This window comes from Ovis canadensis, chromosome X (assembly GCF_042477335.2).
Source record: "Ovis canadensis isolate MfBH-ARS-UI-01 breed Bighorn chromosome X, ARS-UI_OviCan_v2, whole genome shotgun sequence".
In the NCBI taxonomy this organism is placed as follows: domain Eukaryota; kingdom Metazoa; phylum Chordata; class Mammalia; order Artiodactyla; family Bovidae; genus Ovis; species Ovis canadensis.
The window spans coordinates 49,346,360-49,361,229 of NC_091727.1; the positions used below are offsets into that span (position 1 = coordinate 49,346,360).

Below are 14,870 nucleotides of genomic sequence, written 5' to 3' on the forward strand. Positions count from 1 at the left end.
TCAAGCTTGTTTTAGAAAAGACAGAGGAACCAGAGATCAAATTGCCAACATCCGCTGGATCATGGAAAAAGCAAAAGAGTTCCAGAAAATCATCTTTTCTGCTTTATTGACTATGCCAAAGCCTTTGACTGTGTGGATCACAATAAACTGTGGAAAATTCTGAAAGAGATGGGAATACCAGACCACCTGACCTGCCTCTTGAAAAATCTGTATGCAGGTCAGGAAGCAACAGTGAGAACTGGACACGGAACAATAGACTGGTCCAAATAGAAAAAGGAGTACATCAACGCTGTATATTGTCACCCTGCTTATTTAACTTCTATGCAGAGTACATCATGAGAAATGCTGGACTGGAAGAAACACAAGCTGGAATCAAGATTGCCAGGAGAAATATCAATCACCTCAGATATGCAGATGACATCACCCTTATGGCAGAAAGTGAAGAGGAACTAAAAAGCCTCTTGATGAAAGTGAAAGAGGAGAGCAAAAATGTTGGCTTAAAGCTCAACATTCAGAAAACGAAGATCATGGCATCTGGCCCCATCACTTCATGGGAATTAGATGGGGAAACAGTGGAAAGAGAGGCAGACTTTATTTTTGGGGGCTCCAAAATCACTACAGATGGTGACTGCAGCCATGAAATTAAAAGACACTTACTCCTTGGAAGAAAAGTTATGACCAACCTAGATAGTATATTCAAAAGCATAGACATTACTTTGCCAACTAAGGTCTGTCTAGTCAAGGCTATGGTTTTTCCTGTGGTCATGTATGGATGTGAGAGTTGAACTGTGAAGAAGGCTGAGCGCTGAAGAATTGATGCGTTTGAACTGTGGTGTTGGAGAAGACTCTTGAGAGTCCCTTGGACTGCAAGGAGATCCAACCAGTCCATTCTGAAGGAGATCAACCCTGGAATTTCTTTGGAAGGAGTGATGCTAAAGCTGAAACTCCAGTACTTTGGCCACCTCATGCGAAGAGTTGACTCATTGGAAAAGATTCTGATGCTGGGAGGGGTTGGGGGCAGGAGGAGAAGAGGACAACAGAGATGAGATGGCTGGATGGCATCACTGACTCGATGGACATGAGTCTGAGTGAACTCTGGGAGTTGGTGATGGACAGGGAGGCCTGGCGGGCTGCAATTCATGGGGTCGCAAAGAGTCGGACACGACTGACCAACTGAACTGAACTGAACTGAACTGAACTGATTACCATCTTTCTAAATTCCATATATATGCATTAGCATACTGTATTGATGTTTTTCTTTCTGGCTTACTTCACTCTGTATAACCGGCTCCAGTTTCATCCACCTCATTAGAACTAATTCAAATGTATTTTTTTAATGGCTGAGTAATACTCCATTGTGTATATGTACCACAGCTTTCTTATCCATTTATCTGCTGATGGAAATCTAGGTTGCTTCCATGTCCTGGCTATATAAACAGTGCTACAGTGAACATTGGGGTACATGTGTCTCTTTTAATTCTGGTTTCCTTGGTGTGTATGCCCAGCAGTGGGATTGCTGGGTCATAAGGCAGTTCTATTTCCAGTTTGTTAAGGAATCTACATACTGTTCTCCATAGTGGCTGTACTAGTTTGCATTCCCACCAACAGTGTAAAAGGTTTCCCTTTTCTTCACATCCTCTCCAGCATTTATTGCTTGTACACATTTGGATCACAGGCATTCTGACTGGCGTGAAATGGCACCTCATTGTGGTTTTGATTTCCATTTCTCTGATAATGAGAGATATTGAGCATCTTTTCATGTGTTTGTTGGCAATCTGTATGCCTTCTTTGGAGAAATGTTTATTTCGGGTTTTGTTCCGTTTTTAATTGGGTCGTTTATTTTTCTGGAATTGAGCTGCAGGGGTTGCTTGTATATTTTCAGAGTAGTTGTTTGTCAGTTGCTTCATTTGCTATTATTTTCTCTCATTCTGAAGACTGTCTTTTCACCTTGCTTATAGTTTCCTTTGTTGTGCAGAAATTTTTAATTTTAATTAGGTCCCATTTGTTTATTTTTGCTTTTATTTCCAATATTCTGGGAGGTGGGTCATAGAGGATACTGCTGTGATTTATGTCACAGAGTGTTTGCCTATGTTCTCCTCTAAGAGTTTTATAGTTTCTGGTCTTACATTTAGATCTTTAATCCATTTTGAGTTGATCTTTGTGTATGGTGTTAGAAAGTGTTTTAGTTTCATTCTTTTACAAGTGGTTGACCAGTTTTCCCAGCACCACTTGTTAAAGAGATTGTCTTTAATCCATTTTATCTTTTTGCCTCCTTTGTCAAAGATAAGGTGTCTATAGGTGCATGGGTTTATCTCTGAGCTTTCTATTTTGTTCCATTGATCTATATTTCTGTCTTTGTGCCAGTACCGTACTTTTTTGATGACTGTGGCTTTGTAGTAGAGCTTGAAGTCAGGCAGGTTGATTCCTCCAGTTCCATTCTTCTTTCTCAAGATTGCTTTGGCTATTCAAGGTTTGTTTTTTTTTTTTTTTCCTTACACATTGTGAAATTATTTGTTCTAGCTCTGTGAAAAATACCGTTGGTAGCTTGATAGGGATTGCATTGAATCTGTAGATTGCATTGGGTAGTATACTCATTTTCACTATATTGATTTTTGACATCCATGAACATGGTATAATTTTCCATCTATTAGTGTCCTCTTTGATTTCTTTCACCAGTGTTTTATAGTTTTCTATATATAGGTCTTTAGTTTCTTTAGGTAGATATATTCCTAAGTATTTTTTTCTTTGCATTGCAATGGTGAATGGCATTGTTTCCTTAATTTCTCTTTCTTTTACTTATTATTAGTGTATAGGAATGCAAGGGATTTCTATGTGTTGATTTTATATGCTGCAACTTTACTATATTCATTGATTAGCTCTAGTAATTTTCTGGTGGAGTCTTTATGGTTTTCTATGTAGAGGATCATGTCATCTGCAAACAGTGAGAGTTTTACTTCTTCTTTCCAATTTGGATTCCTTTTATTTCTTTTTCTGTTCTGATTGCTGTGGCTAAAACTTCCAAAACTATGTTGAATAGTAGTGGTGAAAGTGGGCACCCTTGTCTTGTTCCTGACTTTAGGGGAAATGGTTTCAATTTTTCACCATTGAGGATAATGTTTGCTGTGGGTTTGTCATACATAGCTTTTACTATGTTGAGGTATGTTCCTTCTATTCCTGCTTTCTGGAGTTTTTTTGTCATAAATGGATGTTGAATTTTGTCAAAGGCTTTCTCTTCACCTATTGAGATAATCATATGGCTTTTATTTTTCAATTTGTTAATGTGGTGTATTACATTGATTGATTTGCTGATATTGAAGAATCCTTGCATCCCTGGGATAAAGCCCACTTGGTCATGGTGTGTGATCTTTTTATTGTGTTGTTGGATTCTGATTGCTAGGATTTTGTTAAGGACTTTTGCATCTATGTTCATCAGTGATATTGGCCTGTAGTTTTCTTTTGTTGTGGCATCTTTGTCAGGTTTAGGTATTAGGGTGATGGTGGCCTCATAGAATGAGTTTGGAAGTTTACCTTCCTCTGCAATTTTCTGGAAGAGTTTGAGTAGGATAGGTGTTAGCTCTTCTCTAAATTTTTGGTAGAATTCAGCTGTGAAGCCATCTGAACCTGGGCTTTCTTTGCTGGAAGAGTTCTGATTACAGCTTCAATTTCCATGCTTGTGATGGGTCTGTTAACATTTTCTATTTATTCCTGGTTCAGTTTTGGAAAGTTGTTTTCTATGAATTTGTCCATTTCTTCTATGCTGTCTATTTTAGTGGCATATAATTGCTGATAGTAGTCTCTTATGATCCTTTGTATTTCTGTGTTGTCTGTTGTGATCTCTCCATTTTCATTTCTAATTTATTGATTTTGTTTTTCTCCCTTTGTTTCTTGATGAGCCTGGCTAATGGTTTGTCAGTTTTATTTATCCTTTCAAAGAACCAGCTTTTGGCTTTGTTGATTTTTGCTATGGTCTCTTTTGTTTCTTTTGCATTTATTTCTGCCCTAATTTTTAAGATTTCTTTCATTCTACTAACCCTGGGGTTCTCCATTTCTTCCTTTTCTAGTTGCTTTAGGTGTAGCATTAGATTATTTGACTTTTTTTCTTGTTTCTTGAGGTATGCCTGTATTGCTATGAACTTTCCCCTTAGCATTGCTTTTACAATGTCCCACAGGTTTTGGTTTGTTGTGTTTTCATTTTCATTAGTTTCTATGCATACTTTGATTTCTTTTTTGATTTCTTCAGTGATTTGTTGGTTATTCAGCACCATGATATTCAGCTTCCATATGTTGGAATTCTTAATAGTTTTTCTCTTATAATTGAGATCTAACCTTACTGCAGTGTGGTCAGAAAAGATTCTTGGAATGATTTCGATTTTTTTGAATTTACCAAGGCTAGATTTATGGTCCAGGATGTGATCTATCCTGGGGAGGGTTCCATGAGCACTTGAGAAAAAGGTGAAATTCATTATTTTCAGGTGAAATGTCCTATAGATATCAATTAGGTCTAACTGGTCTATTGTATTATTTAAAGTTTGTGTTTCTTTGTTAGTTTTCTGTTTAGTTGATCTATCCATAGGTGTGAGTGGGGTATTAAAGTCTCCCACTATTATTGTGGTATTGTTAATTTCCCCTTTCATACTTGTTAGCATTTGTCTTACATATTACAGTGCCTAGAGGAGCTACCCCGTGTCCGAGGTCAGGGGTGGCAGCTGAGAGGAATTACGCTGTGTCCAAGGTAGGGACATTGGCAGAGAGTGCCAGGCTGCAAAAGCGCAGTAGCAGCTGAGAGGAGCTACCCCCGGCCAAGGCCAGGGGCAGCAGCCAGGAGGAGTGACCCCACGTCCAAGGAGCAGTGGCTGCTCAGGCGCCGGAGGGCCTAGAGAAGCTATTCCATGTTCAAGGTCAGGAGGGTCAGCAGTGAGGAGATATCGCATGTCCAAGGTAAGGAGCAGTGGCTGTGCTTTGTTGGAGCAGCCGTGAAGAGATATCCTATGTCCAAGGTAAGAGAAACCCAAGTAAGACGGTAGGTGTTGCAAAAGGGCAGACACATTGAAACCATAATCACAGAAAACTAGTCAATCTAATCACACTAGGACCACAGCCTTGTCTATCTCAATGAAATTAAGCCATGCTCTGTAGGGCCACCCAAGACAGGTGGGCCTGGTGGAGAGGTCTGACACAATGTGGTCCACTGGAGAAGGGAATGGCAAACCACTTCAGCATTCTTGCCTTGAGAACCCCATGAACAGTATGAAAAGGCAAAATGATGGAATACTGAAAGAGGAACTCCCCAGGTCAATAGGTGCCCAATATGCTACTGGAGATCAGTGGAGAAATAACTCCAGAAAGAATGAAGGGATGGTGCCAAAGCAAAAACACTACCCAGCTGTGGATATGACTGGTGATAGAAGCAAGGTTCAATGCTGTAAAGAGCAATATTGCATAGGAACCTGGAATGTCAGGTCCATGAATCAAGGCAAATTGGAAGTGGTCAAACAGGAGATGGCAAGACTGAGCATCGACATTCTAGGAATCAGCGAACTAAAATGGACTGGAATGGGTGAATTTCACTCAGATGTCCATTATATCTACTACTGCGGGCAGGAATCCCTCAGAAGAAATGGAGTAGCCATCATGGTCAACAAAAGAGTCTGAAATGCAGTACTTGGATGCAGTCTCAAAAATGATAGAATGATCTCTGTTCGTTTCCAAGGCAAACCATTCAATATCACGGTAATCCGAGTCTATGCCCCAACCAGTAATGCTGAAGAAGCTGAAGTTGAACGGTTCTATGAAGACCTACAAGATCTTATAGAACGGACACCCCCAAGAAGATGTCCTTTTCATTATAGGGGACTGGAATGCAAAAGTAGGAAGTCAAGAAACACCTGGAGTAACAGGCAAATTTGGCCTTAGAATGTGGAATGAAGCAGGGCAAAGACTGATAGAGTTTTGCCAAGAAAATGCACTGATCATGGCAAACACCCTCTTCCAACAACACAAGAGAAGACTCTACACATGGACATCACAAGATGGTCAACACCGAAATCAGATTGATTCTATTCTTTGCAGCCAAAGATGGAGAAGCTCTATACAGTCAGCGAAAACAAGACTGGGAGCTGACTGTGGCTCAGATCATGAACTTCTTATTGCCAAATTCAGACTTGAATTGAAGAAGGTAGGGAAAACCGCTAGACCATTCAGGTATGACCTAAATCAAATTCCTTATGATTATACAGTGGAAGTGAGAAATAGATTTAAGGGCCTAGATCTGATAGATAGAGTGCATGATGAAGTATGGAATGAGGTTCATAACATTGTACAGGAGACAGTGATCAAGACCATCCCCATGGAAAAGAAATGCAAAAAAGCAAAATGGCTGTTGGAAGAGGCCTTACAAATCGCTGCAAAAAGAAGAGAAGCGAAAAGCAAAGGAGAAAAGGATAGATACAAGCATCTGAATGCAGAGTTCCAAAGAATAGCAAGGAGAGATAAGAAAGCCTTCTTCAGCGATCAATGCAAAAAAAAAAAAAATACAGGAAAACAATAGAATGGGAAAGACTAGAGATCTCTTCAAGAAAATTAGAGCTACCAAGGGAACATTTCATGCAAGGATGGGCTCTGTAAAGGACAGAAATGGTATGGCCCTAAGAGAAGCAGAAGATATTAAGAAGAGGTGGCAAGAAAACACAGAAGAATTTTACAAAAAAGATCTTCATGACCAAGATAATCACAATGGTGTGATCACTCACCTAGAGTCAGACATCCTAGAATGTGAAGTCAAGTGGGCCTTAGAAAGCATCACTATGAATGAAGCTAGTGGAGGTGATGGAATTCCAGTGGAGCTATTTCAAATCCTGAATGATGATGCTGTGAAAGTGCTGCACTCAATATATCAGCAAATTTGGAAAACTCAGCAGTGCCCTCAGGACTGGAAAAGGTCAGTTTTCATTCCAATCCCAAAGAAAGGCAATGCCAAAGAATGCTCAAACTACTGCACAATTGCACTCATCTCACATGCTAGTAAAGTAATGCTCAAAATTCTCCAAGCCAGGCTTCAGCAATATGTGAACTGTGAGCTTCCAGATGTTCAAGCTGGTTTTAAAAAAGTCAGAGGAACCAGAGATCAAATTGCCAACGTCTGCTGGATCATGGAAAAAGCAAGAGAGTTCCAGGAAAACATCTATTTCTGCTTTATTGACTAAGCCAAAGCTTTTTACTGTGTGGAACACAATAAACTGTGGAAAATTCTGAAAGAGATGGGAATATCAGACCACCAGACCTGCCTCTTAAGAAATCTGTATGCAGGTCGGGAAGCAGCAGTGAGAACGGGACATGGAACAACAGACTGGTTCCAAATAGGAAAATCAAGGCTGTATATTGTCACCCTGCTTATTTAACTTCTATGCAGAGTACATAATGAGAAACACTGGACTGGAAGAAACACAAGCTGGAATCAAGATTGTTGGGAGAAATATCAATAACCTCAGATATGCAGATGACACCACCCATATGGCAGAAAGTAAAGAGGAACTAAAAAGTCTCCTGATGAAAGTGAAAGAGGAGAGTAGAAAAGTTGATTTAAAGCTCAACACTTAGAAAACGAAGATCATGGCATCTGGCCCCATCACTTCATCGAAATAGATGGGGAAACAGTGGAAAGAGAGGCAGACTTTATTTTTGGGGGGCTCCCGAATCACTGCAGATGGTGACTGCAGCCATGAAATTAAAAGACTCTTACTCCTTGGAAGAAAAGTTATGACCAACCTAGATAGCATATTCAAAAGCAGAGACATTACTTTGCCAAAAAAGATCTGTCTAGTCAAGGCTATGGTTTTTCCAGTAGTCATGTATGGATGTGAGAGTTGGACTGTGAAGAAAGCTGAGCACCAAAGAATTGATGGTTTTGAACTGTGATGTTGGAAAAGACTCTTGAGAGTCCCTTGGACTGCAAGGATATTCAACCAGTCCATTGTGAAAGAGATCAGCCCTGAGATTTCTTTGGAGGGAATGATACTGAAGTTGAAACTCCAGTACTTTGGCCATCTCATGTGAAGAGTTGACTCATTGGAAAAGACTGATGTTGGGAGGGATTGGGGGCAGGAGGAGAAGGGGACGACAAAGGATGAGATGGCTGGATGGCATCACTGACTCCATGGACGTGAGTCTGAGTGAACCCTGGGAGTTGGTGATGGACAGGGAGGCCTGGCGTACTGTCATTCATGGGATCGCAAAGAGACGGACACGACTAAGCGACTTAACTGAACTGAACTGAACTGAGTTGCAGTGCTCCTATGTTGGGTGCATATATATTTATATCTTCTTCTTGGATTGATCCTTTGATCATTATGTAGTGTCCTTCTTTGCCTCTTTTCACAGCCTTTGTTTTAAAGTCTATATTATCTGATATGAGTATTGCAACTCCTGCTTTCTTTTGGTCTCTATTTGCATGGAATATCTTTTTCTAGCTCTTCACTTTCAGTCCGTATGTGTCCTTTGTTCTGAGGTGGGTCTCTTGTAGACAACATATATAGGGGACTTGTTTTTGTATCCATTCAGCCAGTCTTTGTCTTTTGGTTGAGGCATTCAACCCATTTATATTTAAGGTAATTATTATTTTAAAAAAATATAAATTTATTTATTTTAATTGAAGGTTAATTACTTTATAATATTGTATTGGTTTTTTGATAAGTATGATCCTGTTGCCATTTACTTTATTGTTTTGCGTTCAAGGTTATACACCCTTTTTGTGTTTCCTGTCTAGAGAAGATCCTTTAGCATTTGTTGGAAAGCTGGTTCGGTGCTGCTGATTTCTCTCAGCTTTTGCTTGTCTGTAAAGCTTTTGATTTCTCCTTCATATTTGAATGAGATCTTTGCTGGGTACAGTAATCTGGGCTGTAGGTTATTTTCTTGCATCCCTTTCAGTATGTCTTGCCATTCCCTCCTGGCCTGAAGTGTTTCTATAGAAAGATCAGCTATTATCCTTATGGGAATCCCCTTGTGTGTTATTTGTTGTTTTTCCCTTGCTGCTTTTAATATTTGTTCTTTGCGTTTGATCTTTGTTAATTTGATTAATATGTGTCTTGGGGTGTTTCACCTTGGATATATCCTGTTTGGGACTCTCTGGGTTTCTTGGACTTGGGTGATTATTTCCTTCCCCATTTTAGGGAAGTTTTCAACTATTATCTCCTCAAGTATTTTCTCATGGTCTTTCTTTTTGTCTTCTTCTTCTGGGACTCCTATGATTCAAGTGTTGGAGGGTTTAATATTGTCCCGGAGGTCTCTGAGATTGTCCTCATTTCTTTTAATTCATTTTTCTTCTTTCCTTTCTGATTCATTAATTTCTACCATTCTATCTTCTACTTCACAGGTCTTATCTTCTGCCTCTGTTATTCTACTATTTGTTGCCTCCAGAGTGCTTTTGATCTCATTTATTGCATTATTCATTATATATTGACTTTTTTATTTCTTCTAGGTCCTTGTTAAAACTTTATTGCATCTTCTCAATCCTTGTCTCCAGGCTATTTATCTGTGATTCCATTTTGATTTCAAGATTTTGGATCATTTTCACTATCATTATTCGGAATTCTTTATCAGGTAGATTCCCTATCTCTTCCTCTTGTGTTGGTTTGGTGGGCATTTATCCTGTTCCTTTACCTGCTGGATATACCTCTGTCTCTTCATCTTGTTAATATTGCTGAGTTTGGGGTGGCCCTTCTGTATTCTGGCAGTTTGTGGAGTTCTCTTTATTGTGGAGTTTCCTCGCTGTGTGTTATGTTGTACAGGTGGCTTGTCAAGGTTTCTTGGTTAGGGAAGCTTGTGTCAGTGTTCTGGTGAGTGGAGCTGGATTTATTCTCTCTGGGGTGCAATGAAGTGTCCAGTAAAGAGTTATGAGATGTCGATGGTTTTGGAGTAACTTTGGGCAGCCTGTATATTGAAACTCAGGGCTGTGTTCCTGTGTTTCTGGAGAATTTGTATGGTATGTCTTGCTTTGGAACTTGTTGGGCCTTGGGTGGTTCTTCGTTTCAGTGCAGGTGTGGAGGCATTTGATGAGCTCCTATCAATTAATGTTCCCTGGAGTCAGGAATTCTCTGGTGTTCTCAGGATTTGGACTTAAGCCTCCTGCTTTTGGTTTTCAGTCTTATTTTTACAGTAGTCTCAAGACTTCTCCTATACAGCTCCAGTGATAAAACATCTAGTTTGAAGATGAAAAGTTTCTCCATGGTGAGGGACATCCAGAGAGATTCACAGAGTTACATGGAGAAGAGAAGAGGGAGGAGGGAGTTAGAGTTGACCCAAATGACATGAGGTGGAATTAAAAGAGGAGAGAGCATGTTAGCCAGTAATGAGTTCCTTATGTGTGCTCCACAGTCTGGACCGCTGAGAGATGTTCACGGAGTTATACAGAGAAGACAAGAGGGAGGAAGGAGACAGAGGTGGCCAGGAGGATAAAAGGAGGGAATCAAAAGGAGAGAGACAGATCCAGTCAGTAATCAGTTCCCTAAGTGTTCTCCACCATCTGGAACACAAAGAGATTCACAGAGTTAGGTAGAGAAGAGAAGGGGGAGGGATGAGACAGATGCGATCTGCTGGAGAAAAAGGAGATTCCAAAGGGGGAGAGAGCAGTCAAGCCAGTAATCTCACTTCCAAGTAAAAATGTGTACTGAAGATTGGGTTCTTAAAGGTATAAAATTGATAACATATACCAAAAAGTAAAGATTAAAAATCTAAAGTAGAGGTTGGATTTTGAAAATTACAATATTAAAGAAAATAAGAAGAAAAAAAAATCACAAAAATTATTTAAATATATATATATATATGAAGTTTGCTGAAAAAAAGTGTGTTTTTTTAAGTAATAGTAGGTTATAAAAATGAAAATTAAAGGAGTAATAGAGGATCTAAAGTTTCTTTAAAAAAGAAAAAAACAATGATTATAAAAATTGTAAAAATATATCTAGGACTTTCTCTGGTGTTGTTGTGGGCAGTGTGGGGTCAGTTCATTTTCGGATAGTTCCTTAGTCCAGCTTATATTTCTAAAGATCTATAGGCCCCTTCTTATGTAGTCAGTACTAACTACAGGGTTTTCATCTATTGCAATGGTCACTTCTAAGGTGGTTCCCTGTTTTAGCTTCTGTTTGCTGGTCTCCAGTGTCTAATTTCCACCCTGACACAAGGGGGGCAGTGGTGGACACTATTTTTAGGCTCACTTTTCCAGTCGTGCTGTAGGGAGGGAGGGACACTGCAAACAAATAACACTGGCATGTGCTCACAGTGTCTCAGACACACTGGGCCTGCCCCCGCTCATGGCGCGTGTGCCCTCTCTGCCTACACAGCTCAGGCTCTAGGTTGCTCCGCCAGGAACCATCCAAGGCCGGCCCTGTGCTGCATGCACCTCCCAGGTCTAATCTGCTCAGGTTCAGGCACTTGGGTTGTCCTCAGAGGTGGAGACTCGGTTTGGCCTGCGTTTTGTACCCTTCCTAGGTCCGAGCAGCTCAGGTGATGAGGTGTTTGGCGAGTGTGGTCGCTGTGACTTTTCACCTCCCCCATCCTTGCCATTCATTTTTCTGGGTGTACAACTGGCGCACCTTCTCAGGTGAATGTTGACTGTCCAGAACCCCAGGGAGTCTTAGTTAGCAAAGAAGCCTGCTTGCAGTTTGGTAGATAATGTCTCTCTGGGGCTGCAGTTGCCCTCTTCTGGCTCTGGCTGCCTGTCACCAGAGGGGGATGGTCTGAAGCCAGCTAGTTCTGTTCAGTCCTTTGTTCTGTGTGTGGGCCTGGCGGTGTCTTAGGTTAGGGCTTTTTGCGTGGTAGCTATCCCACAGTCTGGTTTGCTAGCCCAAGTTAGTTCCTTCAGATTGCCCTCGGGACATTCAGGCCTGGTCCCTACTCTAAGCAATACAGCCTGCCCCTCCCTGCCCAGTCCCCACTTGCTAGTGGCAGATGCAGGCATCTGTGCTGCTTCTCCACTGGGGGAGTTTCCATTGGGCTCCTAATCTGTGGGTTTAAATTATTTATTTATTTTTCCTCCCAGTTATGTTGCCCTCTGTGCTTCCAAGGCTCGCCACAGACTCGGCAGTGAGAGTTTCCTGGTGTTTGGAAACTTCTCTCTTTTTAAGACTCCCTTCTCGGGATGGAGCTCCATCCCTACCTCTTTTGTCTCCTTTTTTGTCTTTTATATTTTTTACTACCTGCTTTTCTGGGTGCCTGATGTCCTCTGCCAGCATTCAGAAGTTGTTTTGTGGAATTTACTAAGTGTTTAAATGTTCTTTTAATGAATTTGTGGGGGAGAAATTGGTCTCACCATCCTATTCCTCTGCCATCTTCTATTGCCTTCTTTTGGAATGTCTTATGGGTTATTTTCAGTCTCTGCAGAAATAAGGACTGACTCCATCACCTATGGAGAGAGTCTGGAGATTTTGCCAGGATTGTGTGTCTTAATATATCATATGGACATAGACACTCTTGTGAATACTGCTTGGGTGCTGTCACATCTTATAGATGGAGTTAAAGAGCAGATACAGATGGTTATTGATTCAAGGGCTGTGGCATTTATTGTGCCCCTTCTGAGCCATCAGAAAATGAAAGTTCAAACAGCAGCACTCAGAGCAGTTGGCAACATAGGGACAGGTGCCAACGAGCAGACCCAGGTTGTTCTCAACTGCAATGTCCTGTCACATTTCCAAATATCTTATCACTTCCAAAGGAGAAGATAAATAAGGAAGCAGTGTGATTCCTTTCCAACATTACAGCAGGCAACCAGCAAAAAGTTCAAGCTGTAATAGATGCTGGATTAATCCTATGATTATTTATCAGCTTGCTAAGGGGGGACTTTGGAACACAAAAGGGAGCTTTGGGGGCAATTAGCAACTTAATAATAAGTGGCAAAAAATATCAAGTTGAGTACAGCACAATACTGCCTTTCTCTAATTTACTTTCAGTAAAAGATTCTCAAGTTTTTCAGGTGGTTTTAGATGGTCTATAATGGCTAGTGATGAAGCAAGCATGATAGCTGAAGTAATAAAGAATGCAGTGGTTTGGAGAAGTTTTACAGCAATATAAAAATGAAGACATATATTTAGCACTTGAAATCATAGATCAGTATTTCTCTGGCAACGATATTGGTGAAAATCCTAGCCTCATTGTGAAGCAACACAAGGAGTTACTTACAACTTTGATCCAACAGCCAACCTTCAAAGAAAAGAATTTATTTTTGAGTTCAATTGAGTGCAGCATGCTTCCCACAATCAATGTGAAGCACCACCAAATGGCTACCAAGTAACAAAAACAACAACTAGAAAAGGCTCCAAAATATACATGCCCCCTTGTTTTGATGCTTCTAAAGCAAGCCATGTCTCAATCACTCTGCAAATGCCAAAAGTCACTAATCAAGTGGACTATAAAGGCATATGATTGCTTAAACTGTTTTAGAATTCTTTAACAACCTCAACTACCCTATTTTCCCTGTTCCCTGGTGCCACATGCTGACAAGTGCAGTAACCAGTTTAAAATATTCTGAGGTGGTAGCTTTGCTATTCCAGAAAATACCAAGGAGAGATTGTAAAAAAGCCTTCCTCTGCGATCAATGAAAAGAAACAGAGGAAGACAATACAAAGGGAAAGACTAGCGATCTCTTCAAGAAAATTAGAGATACCAAGGGAACATTTCATGTAAAAATGGGCACAATAAAGGACAGAAATAGTATGGGCCTAACAGTAGCAGAAAATATTAAGAAGAAGTGGCAAAAATACACAGAAGAACTATACAAAAAAGACCTTTATGACCCAGATAACCACGATGGTATGGGCACTCACCTAGAGCCAGACATCCTGGAATGTGAAGTCAAGTTGGCCTTAGGAAACATCACTATGAACAAAGCTAGTGGAGGTGATGGAATTCCAGTTGAGCTGTTTCAAATCCTGGAAGATTATGCTGTGAAAGTGCTGCACTCAATATGCCGGCAAATTTGGAAAATTCAGCAGTGGCCACAGGACTGGAAAACGTCAATTTTCATTCCAATCCCAAAGAAAAGCAATGTCAAAGAAGGCTCAAACTGCTGCACAATTGTACTCATCTCACACGCTAGTAAAGTAATGCTCAAAATTCTCCAAGCCAGGCTTCAAAAGTATGTGAACCATTAACTTCCAGATGTTCAACCTGGATTTAGAAAAGGCAGAGGAACCAGAGGTCAAATTACCAACATTCATTGGAACATTGAAAAAGAGAGAGTTCCAGAAAAACATCTATTTCTGCTTTATTGACTATGCCAAAGCTTTTGAATGTATGGATAACAACAAACTGAGGAAAATTCTTCAAGAGATGGGAATACCAGACCACCTGACCTGCCTCTTGAGAAATCTGTATGCAGGTCAGGAAGCAACAGTTAGAACTGGACATGGAACAACAGACTGGCTCCAAATCAAGAAAGGAGTACATCAAGACTGTATATTGTCACCCTGCTTATTTAACTTATATGCAGAGTACATCATGAGAAATGCTGTCCTGGAAGAAGCACAAGCTGGAATCAAGATTGCTAGGAGAAATATCAATAACCTCAGGTATGCAGATGGCACCACCCTTATGGCAGAAAGTGAAGAAAAACTAAAGAGCCTCTTAATGAAAGTGAAAGATGAGAGTGGACAAGTTGGCTTAAAACTCAACATTCAGAAAACTAAAATCATGACATCTGATCCCATCACTTCATGGCAAATAGAAGGGGAAACAATGAAAACAGTGACTGACTATTTTTGGGGGCTCCAAAGTCACTGCAGATGGTGACTGCAGCTATGGCATTGAACCATGTATAATATAAGAAACGAATCACCAGTCTAGGTTTGATGCAGGATACAGGATGCTTGGGGCTGGTGCACTGGGAT

At 40.5% G+C, this 14,870-nt stretch overlaps 1 pseudogene; it reads left to right on the forward strand.

Annotated features, from left to right (window-relative positions):
• LOC138930710 (importin subunit alpha-4-like) overlaps positions 1–13,221 on the forward strand; it is a 33,375-nt pseudogene extending 20,154 nt beyond the window's left edge.
• The last annotated feature ends 1,649 nt before the right edge of the window (positions 13,222–14,870 follow it).